The sequence below is a fragment of the Equus asinus genome, chromosome 3 (assembly GCF_041296235.1).
Source record: "Equus asinus isolate D_3611 breed Donkey chromosome 3, EquAss-T2T_v2, whole genome shotgun sequence".
Lineage (NCBI taxonomy): Eukaryota > Metazoa > Chordata > Mammalia > Perissodactyla > Equidae > Equus > Equus asinus.
Genome location: NC_091792.1, coordinates 132,330,802 through 132,343,374, shown reverse-complemented (window position 1 = coordinate 132,343,374; position 12,573 = coordinate 132,330,802).

Here is a 12,573-nt window from a genome sequence, read left to right as displayed (position 1 = left end):
ATAATTAAATCATCATGGTATTGCTACAGGAGACAGACACACCAATGGAACAAAATAGATAGCCTAAAATGGACCACTTATACAGGAATTGGGTAGTTGACAGAAGTGCGTTATTTGTCAATTGGAAAAAGTGTACAGTTCAGTAAACGATGCTGGAACAAGTGGCCATCTACATGGAAAATGGTCAAATTGGATGTAAAGCTCACACCTTATACAAACATAAATTCCATAAAAATGGAAGACCTAAACAGGAAAAGAAAAAATTTAAACACTTCTGAATTACACATAGAAGAATATGATTTTAGGGCAGAGAATAATTTATTAAATAAGGCACAAAAAGTACAAACTAAAACAAAATATTGATAAATCTGACTATATTAAAACTTAAATTTGCTTTAAGATTTTATTTTTTTCCTTTTTCTCCCCAAAGCCCCCCGGTTCATAGTTGTATATTATTCATTGTGGGTCCTTCTAGTTGTGGCATGTGGGACGCTGCCTCAGCATGGCTTGATGAGCAGTGCTGTGTCTGCGCCCAGGATTCAAACCAACGAAACACTGGGCCGCCTGCAGCGGAGCGCGTGAACTTAACCACCCGGCCACAGGGCCGGCCCCCAAATTTAAATTTTTTTAAATTGAAAAGCAACCAAGGTTAAAATACAAGCCACAGACTTAGAAATGGATTTTCATTGTACAGAATCAATAAAAGTTTAGTATTCAGAATATGTAAAGCATTTCTATGTAAATAAGAAAAACAATCCTGTAGAAAAAAAATGGACAAAGAGATATTAACAATCAATTCACAGATGAACAAAAATTAATGTTCGATAAACATTTGAAAAGATACTTAAATTTATTATTGAAAATACAAATTAAAGGAATGTGATACCTATTGGATTGGTAACATTTTAAAAGTCTGTTGTATGACAGTCATGCATTGCTTAATGATGGGGATACATTCTGAGAAATGTGTCTTCTGCCAGTTTCACATTGTGCGAACACCATAGAGTGTACTTACACAAACCTAGATGGTAAAGCCTACTGTATACCTAGGCTATATGGTACAAATCTTATGGGACCACCATCATATATGCAGTCCATAGTTGACCAAAATGTAGTGTTATATGTATACACACACACACACAGATACACACAACATACACACGCACACAAGCATGCACACATACATATATATTTAGTCCTATGTGTTTATACATATATACACAAACACACACACATATGTTTAATCCTATGTTCTGTAACATGCTTTTAAACATATATATAAAGCTGGTGCACAATTTAGAAATAAAGTCAAATATGTGAAAAATTAACAGTTGTACATATCAATTAGGAAAGGTGTTTAAAAAATTCATAGAAATAATATGCACCAATTTCAAGGTACTGAATCTCTAGGAAAACAGAAGGAAGAAGTGCAGAAAGAATGGAGGTGATTTTTAGCTGTCTCTATAAGGTTTTATTTTTATTGTTTTTAAATAAAGAGATTGGAAGCAAAACCATGAAAATGTTTATGTCTATTCAGTCCAGATGAGATACACATTAGCGTCTGTTATACTATTCTCTGTATTTTATCATCTGTTTGAAATATTTCAGACATGAAAATATACTAATTAAAACCATGACTTGCAAACTACTTTTAAGGAACTGAAGAAATATTTCATACCATGATTTGGCAAAAAACAAAAATGGCTTAAAAAATTAATAAATTATACAAGAGTGCCTAAGTTAGTGGATACAATTTTAAAATAAATTCACATTATATATTTTATAAATGAATTCACACTTTATGTTTTATAAAACGCAATTCAAATAATTTAATTTTATATTGTATTCTAATAGTAATAACTTTTCCATAACAGAGTACAAAAGTTTCCCAAGGCGCAAAAATTCTCCCATGCTTGATATCATGCATCTTGCCCTGAAGCTAGAAAGGTGACTAGACTTGGTTGAATTCAGGGCAGCCAAAAAAGTTTTCTAAACCGAATTTGTGGAGACCTGGAAAGAGTTTTGAGTCTCTAGTAATGATATATCTTTGAGAATGAGAAAATACAGCCTCCCCAAGATGCAGTTGGCTCTGATTTTGCCTGCTGTATTTTTCTTTTTAAAGCCTAGTCTTACTTTTTCCAACAGGGAGGCCAATATGTGGGTTAATTTGCATGGCTGATGCAGACTCTAATCAATGTCTGCCAAACAATACGTGACAACTTACTAACATAGGAACCAGGAAACTAATTACCATAGTCTAATTGTGGAAATGGCCTTTAATTTGGTCAATACTTTCCATTTATGATAGAATTAATTGCTTGAAAACTGATTAATGAGAAGATCCAGCAGGCAATAATGAATATCAAAGTAAAAAAAAATTTAAGTCCTGTAAAAACTATTTAGGTACATGAGAAAAATTTCTGGTAATTAGCCAATAGAAACCCCAGCTATTCTTAGAATTCAGCATTCACTGAGCAGGCCCAATATTCTGAGTTCTATTGTATCATTAAAGAATATTCAGTGATGATGACTTAGTGCAGTAAATTATGTCATGGCTGCATAACTAGTATCTTTTATTTGATTCTGTGTAACTCAAGGTTAGATACCAATTAATTTATAACTCAACAGCAAAATTTTAAAGAGCTTCAAATCATGAGAGTTCTTTGGAAGTAAGTCATCATTGTACATTAATTACTCTAGACCATCCTTTACCACCAATCTTGGGGGGTGATTCTGCATTAGTCAATTTAATTGATCAACGAGAATGAAATTTATCATTGACCCAGCCACTGAGTTGCTCAAAATATTAATGATTATCAGAGGCTGAGCATCCTATTAACTTATTAATAAGTATTCTAACACTTGTGCTGATTTTAGGGATACCACTAAATAATACGTCTGATCGTGGTTAGCAATAGCACCTCCAGAATTTCTACATCTGAGGGATTCGGTGGCTGCAATCCCTCTGGGAATAGGGGCTAGAGGATTTGTCTTACAGTTTTGTTTGTACACGAAGCACCTACAGTTTTTACAAGGATCACATGTTCATTGAATGGCTTGGTAGGGGCTGACGGAGATTATGAGGAGCTTAATCATTCCCCCCTCTTCCTCAAGTCCTCCCCACACCCCTGTCTTTGATTCTACCACATCAGATTCATAATATTGCTTTCACTTTAGGCAATAAAAATGTATTTATCCACCATGTATACTTTCTTTTTCCTTTTGAGTTGTTCACAGATATGAAAACATATTTGTAGTGTTATTTGATAATATTTCCGTTAGGAAATGGAGCAAAGAAGGGTAGAAGCAATGGTATATAGTTGAGTTGGAGGTGGAAGCTGCTGACAAGAGGGTAGGAATTCAGGGAAACTAGCAGAGGAGGCTTAGGAGAGGACAGACTAGCCAGCCAGCTTAGGACATCACTGAGGACTCGCTGATTCTCTCATCTGAAAATTCTCTTTTCATTACCCATTTTTATAGAGGGCACCATAGCTAAAAAGCAAATATCCCTGGGAGGCAAAATAGAGTCACTTTCCATCATTAGAACATTTGGATATAATTTTTTATCTGATGTTTTATTAAAAGCATTAAAATCTGTATTAGTTATCTATTGCTATGTGAGAAATTACTTCCAGTGTAGCACCTTCAATAACAAGCATTTATTATCTCACCGTTTCTGTGAGTCAGGGATTCAAGAGAGGCCTTGCCAGGTGGTTCTGGCTCAGGGCCACTCATGAGGTTGCAGTCAAGACGTCAGCTGGGGCTGCACCTAATGAAGACTTGACTGGGGATGGAAGATCCACTTCCAAGTTGGCTGACCCACATGGCTGTTGGCAGGAAGTCTCTGTTCCTTGTCATATGAGCCTCTCCACAGGGTGTCTTGAGTTTCTTCATGACATGGCAGTTAGATTCCCTCAGAGCAAATGATCTCAGAAAGAGAGGAAAAGACTACAGTGCACGTCAATTTGGATGGAAAAAAAGGGAAGAAAGGTTAGGTTTAAAATAACATTTTCCAAATTTTGATGACTGGTACCACGCTGTCACTCAAGGATGTAAATAGACATTTAGCAAGGAAAAAAGAAATCTGTGTTCAAATAAGTTTGAAAAAAAATAAAGTTTATTTAACCAAGAAACAGACAACTTTTTTTACTGAGAGATTCTCATGTACATTATGAATTCCCCAAGGAGGAATATATTTTGCAGCTGTTGTCAACAAACGTAAGCCACTTTGGCTGTTTAAAAATATTCAGGGTTCTTTTGATAAGATTCAGTAATTAGAGGTAAGTGGGAGACACTCATTCCTTCTTTACTATCTTAATACCAAAAGAAACGTTACAAGAAATGCAAATTTTTTTGACAAAATTCTGCCAAACATGAAGACATTTATTTGCAAGCTGACCCAATGAGATTTCGTAGCTTCAGGAACCATCAGATCAGATCTGTCAACAGAGATCTTCACGAAGTAGGAAACACAGAACTAAAGATCTTAATTTTGAGCTTTACTGTAAAGAGCTAGTTGAGCTGGGAAGATTCTTATTCACGAATGAATAATTATTTCCAGTATATCTTGTGCTGATTGGCAAACCACCATTGAAGTGTGGGCTCCTAACCAGAGCAGTCCACACCGACCAACCAACTCTAGAGGTTGGATTAAAATCAATTTACACAAGTATGCATCACACTGTTTCTGCTAAATAAATTACCACAAGGACAACATATTAATACCATTTCCCAAACATGTTACCACATCATTATTTTTTCTCGGGGCATTTGTGGGATTAATAATTTTAGAAAAGATATGGAAAAGTCCTGCTCTGACAAAGAGAAAAAAAGAAGAAATAAGACGTCCAGGTGACTTAGAGGGAACTGGCTCCTAAAGAGAAGGCAGCAAAGTTATAATGGCAAATTAATGACGAGAAATGATGACAAGAGACTGTGCTCATATCGTACTCTCCCTGTAAAGGAGCTATGAGAATCAAACAGCTTCCAGTAAAGAGAAAGTGTCATTCATCAGGCATATCACTGGAGGAAGGCTAATTAAAAGTCTTAAGGCGCAATGCCTGGGGAAGGAGCACAACAGTGTCTTGAAATATATGGAAAAATTATGAATTACATCAAAGTGACTGTTTTAATTATAAAAAGATAGGTAACAGTCAATCTAGTAATTTTACTACTGCTCTGATCCTAAATTCAAAATGGTTAAATACACAGGGCCAAGTTTATATTTAAGCAAAATTTATGCAATAGAATAGGTTTATGGAAAGACAAGAAAGGAAATAAATTGACTTCAAACAGTGCCATCTACAATAGGAAAAATAATAGAAGTGCAATATGTTTGGTATTTCCTATAAGCCAGGTGTTTTACACAAGAAATCTACTACTTTACATGTGTAAGCTTCTAACCCTCGCAACAGTCCCATTAGGATAAAACTGTTAGTATTCCTGATTTACAGACGAACATGGGAGGTGGGTAATTTGTTCAAGGAGAAAATGCTGGGACTCTAAACCAAGTCTGTCTTACCCCACAGCCCATGCTGAGCTTCTATCTGCATTGTCCTCAGGAGGTGAACGTTGTCCCAGAAAGAGCAACTTCTGGCAGTAAACCTAGAAGCAAAAACGCAGAATATTTTTTGGGAGAGTTTAGTTAAATCAACATCTGTTTTTAGAAGTAAGACAATAAAGAACACAGGGTCTCACATCCCAGAATCAAGAAGAATCAGAGACACGTTAGACAAAGAAATGTGAAACTATCCAATGGAAAAAAATGTCTATATTCTGAGCTCCACATAACCCCTCACCAGTATGAAATATTTCATAAATGAACTTTTGGAATATGAAAAATGTTCTTAGTTGATTCTCAAGCTTTTTGTGTTTTAAATCCTTAATGTCAATTCTTCATTATGAAAAAGAAGAAAATCTTTTTTCCTAGAATTTTCAACCAACAATTCTAAGACTGGATTGTCTTCTTTCAGAGAAAAAAATATTTATAAGAACAGAAAGAATCTTGACTTAGTAACTCATACTAATAAATATTTTTTCATTATTAGTGTGAATTTCAATTCAATAAGCTTTTTTTTGACCCCCTTCACCTATTCTCCAACCCCCACCACCCACCTCTGGCAACCGCTAATCAGTTCTCTGATCTATGAGCTCGGTTATGTTTTTGTTTTTTTAGATTGCACATATAAGGAAGATCATACAGCATTTGTCTTTCTCTATCTTCCTTATTTCACTTAGCATAATACCCTCAAGGTCCATTCACATTGTTGCAAACTGCAAGATTTCATTCTTTTTTATGACTGAATAATAGTCCAATGTATGTGTGGGTATGTGTATATATATATATTCCAATTTCTTTATCCTTTCCTCCATTGATGGACACTTAGATTGTTTTCATTTCTTAGCTATTGTAAATAATGCTGCAATGAACACAAGGGTGTACATGTCTTTTCAAGTTAGTGTTTTCATTTTCTTCAGATAAACACCCAGAAGTGGGATTGCTGAATTATATGGTAGTTCTATTTTCAATTTTTTGAGGAAACTCCATACTGTTTTCTATAGTGGTTACACCAATTTACATTCCTACCAACGCTGTACAAATGTTCCCTCTTCTCCACTTCCTCACCAACACTTGTTATTTCTTGTCTTTTTGATAATAGCCATTCTAACAGGTGTGAGTTGATATCTCATTGTGGTTTTGATTTGCATTTCCCTGATGATTAATGACATTGAGCATCTTTTCATGTACCTGTTGGCAATCTGTATGTCTTCTTTGGAAAAATGTCTATTCAGACCTTCTGTTCAGTTTTTAGCTGGATTGTTTATTTTTTTGCTGTTGAGTGGTATGTTCTTTATATCTTTTGGATATTAACCCCTTATCAGATATACGATTTACAAATATTTTCTCTCATTCAGTATGTTGCATTTTCATTTTTCATTTTGTCGATGGCTTTCAATTCAATAAACTTTTATTGTGTACATTCTATGTGCCTAACATTGTATTAAGTGCTCTGGGAACATGGAAACCATGCAATTCATCATCAATGCCTTCAAAGAAACTATAATTTCATGAGAGAACCAAGACATCTAATTGTTAAGCTGTTGAATCATAATTCTGGGCAGCATATGAATAAGTGCCCAAATGAAGAGTGTATACCAGAATTCCTCAGACTGTGTTCCAAGAGATATTTAAAAGGGGTTCATTTTTAAAAATGTTCTAGTATTAAATAAATTTGAAAAACATTCAATATCACTTTCTTGAATACTGTCTTCACAAATCATTTCATCATCATCAATATTATCAAACATTTATTGTACCCAGGCAGTACACTAAGTGCTTTAGATGCATTATCTCATTTAATTCTTCAAATAAATCTATGAAACAAGTATTATTATTATCCTCATTTTATTTTATTTTACTTTTGTGTGTGTGAGGAAGATTGGCCCTGAGCTAACATGTGTTGCCAATCTTCCTCTTTTTGCTTGAGGAACATGGTCCCTGAGCTAACATCTGTGCCCTTCTTCCTCTGCTTATATATGGGATGCCACCACAGCATGGCTTGATGAGCAGTGTGTAGATCCATGCCCAGGATCTGAAGCCACAAACCCCGGACCAGCAAAGCAGAGCACACAAACTTAACCACTACGCCACTGGGCTGGCCACTATTATTATCCTCATTTTATAGCTGAAAAAGACAAGATTTAGAGAGCTAGGATCATGACTACAGATGGCGCTTAATGTTATATATGGAGCCAAACTGCTAGACCCCAAAATATGGGCTCTACAAACTGAAAAAGGCCATGTCTTGGAGGTCCCTGAATATTTTATGTAAAATAGGCCACGTCTCACTTTTTACCTCACCTGGTTTTCATTTATAAAGGAAATTTGCAATCCAAGTTTGCATTTATTTGTTTATTTTCTTTTCTCTCTACTCTTAGGAACATGACTGCAATTATCTTTTTCTCTACTATACTTGGTGCTAACCTAATTCCTGTCACACAGTTGGCACTCAATAAAAAAGAAAAGAGAAAGGAAGGAGGGAAAGAACTATCAAAGGAAAAATTACACTAGACAAATTTAAACAGGCAAGGAAGACTTTATTCAAGGTTACTGCAATAGGGGAGAGAGACCAGAAGTCAGTGTCACCTCAATTTCACTGAAACAAAACAAGAACCTGGAGAGGTTGTAAGAGCTGGGATGGGAGGATCATAGGCCATCTGTGTTTGTAGATTGGCTTTACCCAAAAGAAAAGTAAACTTTGTCTTATCTTCATGACAGGAGGCAGTTTTACAACTTGGAGTAAGGTACCTACTGAAGTTAGACTCCTGTCCTCTCCCAGAGACTGAGATAAAGGGGCATGATCTTCCTTGATGGTTGTATTTCAAAAGAATGATTCCCTGGTCCTGAGAAAAGTGTTCCTGGGTTATAAAACTGGAAAGAGGCTTAAAAAACAATTTACAATCAAAGGGACAGAGAACTAATTTAGAAATACAAGTTTTCTAAAGTAAATGCTCTAAGAAAAGGGAGGTCGGGGCCTAGAGTCAGGAAGAAACCTGTCTAAAGGCAAGATGAATGGAAGTTTGAGGCCCTCTTGATTTAAATGGAAGGAAGGAGGGAAGGAGAAAGGGTAGGAGGAAAGTTGATGGGGTGCTCATGAAATTGTGCTGCTTAGATCTTTCTTTCAAGAAAATCTGCTGCAAAGAAGGTAGTTGTTTGATAGTCTCCAACTGCTGCATCTTTGGATCTGCTGGAATGTTCACACAGAGGCCAACCCCTTCTGGCTGCTCCCAGCCAATGACTGAGCAAGGGCAAGATATGCGAGCTAGGTGATTCCTACCCAATTTGGGACTCCTCTAATGAGGAGATTTTGCTCTGGGCTTTCCACTAGCCTGGCCAAGACTTTCCCAGAGGCCTCCTGCAGTCGGAGGCTCCCACACCCCATCCTCCTCCTTTCCTAGTCTCCTGCTACAGCTAGGAGGTGTAGCCTACAGTCTGAAGGTCTTCCTGCCTAATTCTGCTCCTTTTCCGCTTTATTTTTCACACATATTTCTCCTACTAAATTTCTTGCACATCTGATTTTGTCTCCTTGGAAGACCCAAATAGACACAGAGGGAAAGGAATAGAGGCAGGAGGGACGGGAGGGAAGAGAAAGGGAAAGGAAACTGCAGAAGGAGAAGAAAAAAGGGAACAGTGAGAAAGAAAAAAGAGAAAATATTCAACAGAGAGGAAAAGAGGAACAGAGACAAAAGGCAAATGAGGCCACATACACTGCACACACTCACAGTCTTGGTTGCAAGATTGGAATTTGAAGGTTAGGTTTCTGCTTGGACCCTAACTGTCACTACTAGCAGAGATTCTTTAAAGAACACAAACACCACACTTTTTTTGGAGGACTTTTTGCTTCCTGGGTAATGGTCTACCAGATGTCTCTTTATGGCAGCTGTGACTATAATAAAAGTTTGACATAGTAGGTACTCACCTGTACTAAAAAACATGGCTACTCTTATGGCCCCTCCAGGATGGCCCAACTCAACTCCACAAAAAACAACTTGTAAGTTGTTTCTATACTTCAGAATCCTGGTCCCACAACTATGTTTTGGGCTCTGAGAGGAGATAAAAGCTCCCATCTCCCAATGTAAGATTCACCTCACTCTTCAACCCAGTAACTGCTAGGGGAAATATAACTGTCCTTTAGGGGAAGCCCTCATCGGCACACAAGTGTGGTCTGACCTCCCTGGCCTAACTCATTGCCTCCTAAGAGTGCATTGACTGAAGGATCGTCTATGTAGCCTAACATAAGGCCTTGGAGAGGACACCAGCATTGCAGACCAGGAAGGCTGTGCAAGCCTTGTATGTTTCTCTCACAGTTTTTTCTACAGTAGGAGACACAAAGAACATCAGGCATATACACCCTTCTTGGGGAGATGTGGCCATACAACCGCTAGTGAGCAAATCATGGGATAAAAATATAAATCCCTCTCCAAAGTACAAAGAATCATTTTCAGGGAGAATTCAGTCAAAATCAACATTTAGAAGAAATAAATAATGTTTTTTCTATTGCTTCAAACACACAGATCTGCTAGTGGGTGATCCAGTTTACACTACTTTACTGCTTTACTTACCCCCGAGACATTTTCTCATTCATTTTAGACATATTTTCTCCATAAACAATAGATGGATTTTTTTCTTTAACTTAAGGGAAGTTTTGATGAATTGTTTCAACATAAAAGTTGCCTATTCTAAAGGCTAAATGATGCTTTCAATCCTAGAGTCAGAACACTGCTAGTAACTTTCAAATAACATTTACCAGATTCAGAAATACTACTTTAACTAGGATCCCTGATACAAAGAGAACATTAGAATGGAGCCCCACTGTGAGAACTCAGGATCTGGTGCTATCAATAAGCATAAACTCAGATGGTACATTAAGAAACCAGGGTGTAGCTTGACAAGAAGCTACAACATCCATCTTTGTGCAGGTTGGCAAAGTCCTAGATGTTCTTTGCAAGCTGAGAACATAAAACCACAAAGCAGCACAAGTGAAAACCAAGATAGCTGAAACATAACACTGTACCAAAAAAGAGAAAATGTTTGGGAACGAACAAAGAAGGATCTGGGATAAAATAATGGAAGAAGAGAATAGGAGATGAAGAAGAGAGTTTGTAATGTAACACAAGTATTTGAGATATAAAAGTAAAAATGGAGATTCATTTACACATTATACAAATATTTTTTAAGAACCTACTGTGTTCCAGGCACTATTCCAGGCACTGGGATACATCCGCGAACAAAAGGACAATGAATAAACTCTCCCATCAGGTAGATTACATGCGGGAGGCAGGCCAGCGAGGTAAGCAATCAGACTAAGAAGAGGAGAGAAGGTGTCAACCAAGATAAAGAGCTCGCACTCTGCACTCATAAGAAGAAGATCTGTACATGTAGAAAAGGAATTAGAGAACTTTTTCCAAAACATCGAAGACTGAAATTTCCATGCTTCACAACACCTTGTGGATTTGCCAGCTTTAAAATACAGCACAAGTCCTACATAATGAAAGATTTGAATTCATCTTTAAAGAGTCTGATTATTTTTTAAATATTTATCCAACTCATAGCCCTTTGAAGTACAATAAATGAATAGATACTTAGCAAACAAGTGTTTTATTAATAACCATTGTAGTTTGGTAAAATGTTTCATGATGTCATTGTTTCCAGGTAATGGGACTCTCATTCTCCTCACCTCTTGTCATCACAAAGTCCTGAAATTAATCTTCTTCTAAGTGTCTGAGCATCATCAGTATTAGATATCCAGACTGGATATCTTGACTTAGATTTAAGAATTATTGCCTAATATGGAACACACACACACATACACACAATGGACACACACTGCACAGCCCACTTTGCAAAGTTCTTTCTTAGCCAGGATTATTCCTGCTTAGTTTTGCTATATCACGCACTCTCAATTTCATTTCCATCATTCTGCTTGTAGAGCCCCGTCCAAGTGCCTCCTTCCAGATGATGGACAGTCTATCACTCAGAGCATGGAGATAACAAAACAGTGATACTTCTGAGGTTGTGTCAGCTTGACAGGTAATTAAATTTGCTTGCTCTAGTTTACAGTACTTGTTTGAAGAGGTGAAGCTCTGCCAAAAATCATTTTGGCAGCTACCATTAAGTTTGGCTGTGAAGTGGATATTAGATAGACTCATCTGCCGCTCATTGTAATGCCAATCAAGAAAATCTTGAGAAGGGAGATCTATTTGGGGGGAAATGTGTCCCACATGTGCTCCATGCCTGGTGTACTATTATAGCTTCTGGTTTCCAGTTCTTGTATAAGGTTTTTTTTCTCCATCTCGTGGTCCAATGTTCATCTAAATTAGACAAATATGGGTTCTAATTCCAATGCTGCAATATTTTAGCCGTATTATCCTGGGCCAGCGACCTCACCTCTCTCAGCCTTAGTTTTCTCATCTGTAAAATGGGTATCATGACGTTGTCTACCTAGTACAGTTTTTTTAATATTAAATGATAGGATGCAAATAAAGGACTTATTCACAGTGCATTCAGTCCATCATTCATCCAAAACCATTTATCTGATATGACCATATCCAAGACATTGCATAGAGTAAATGTTTAACAATGACAGTTACTTTTACTATTATTACTAATGATCATATTATATTTTAATATATACCAATAACTATGTTAGGAGTGAAAAGGAACCAAAAATTAGCAGAACAATATCTCCAACTCTCCTTCTAAAGCAGTAGCCATGTTGATATATCCATACATATATGTATTGAGAGAGAGACAGAGAGAGAGATCCAAATACAGTCTCCCTTCTCTAAATATGAAGAACCTAAGGCAGAATGAGGTTGAAAAATATGCCCAAGTTTCTACAGCAAATAGCAGAGGTTTTGCTAAAAGCCAACTCAGTGATATTTTTTTGGATTTAAGCAAATACAATATTCAGTAATATACAAGGAAAAAATGGGAACAATTCTAAATAAAATTTCCCAAATGGCTTTTCAAAACCCACACCAGCATTAGAGCTGTGTGAGAGAAACAACCAT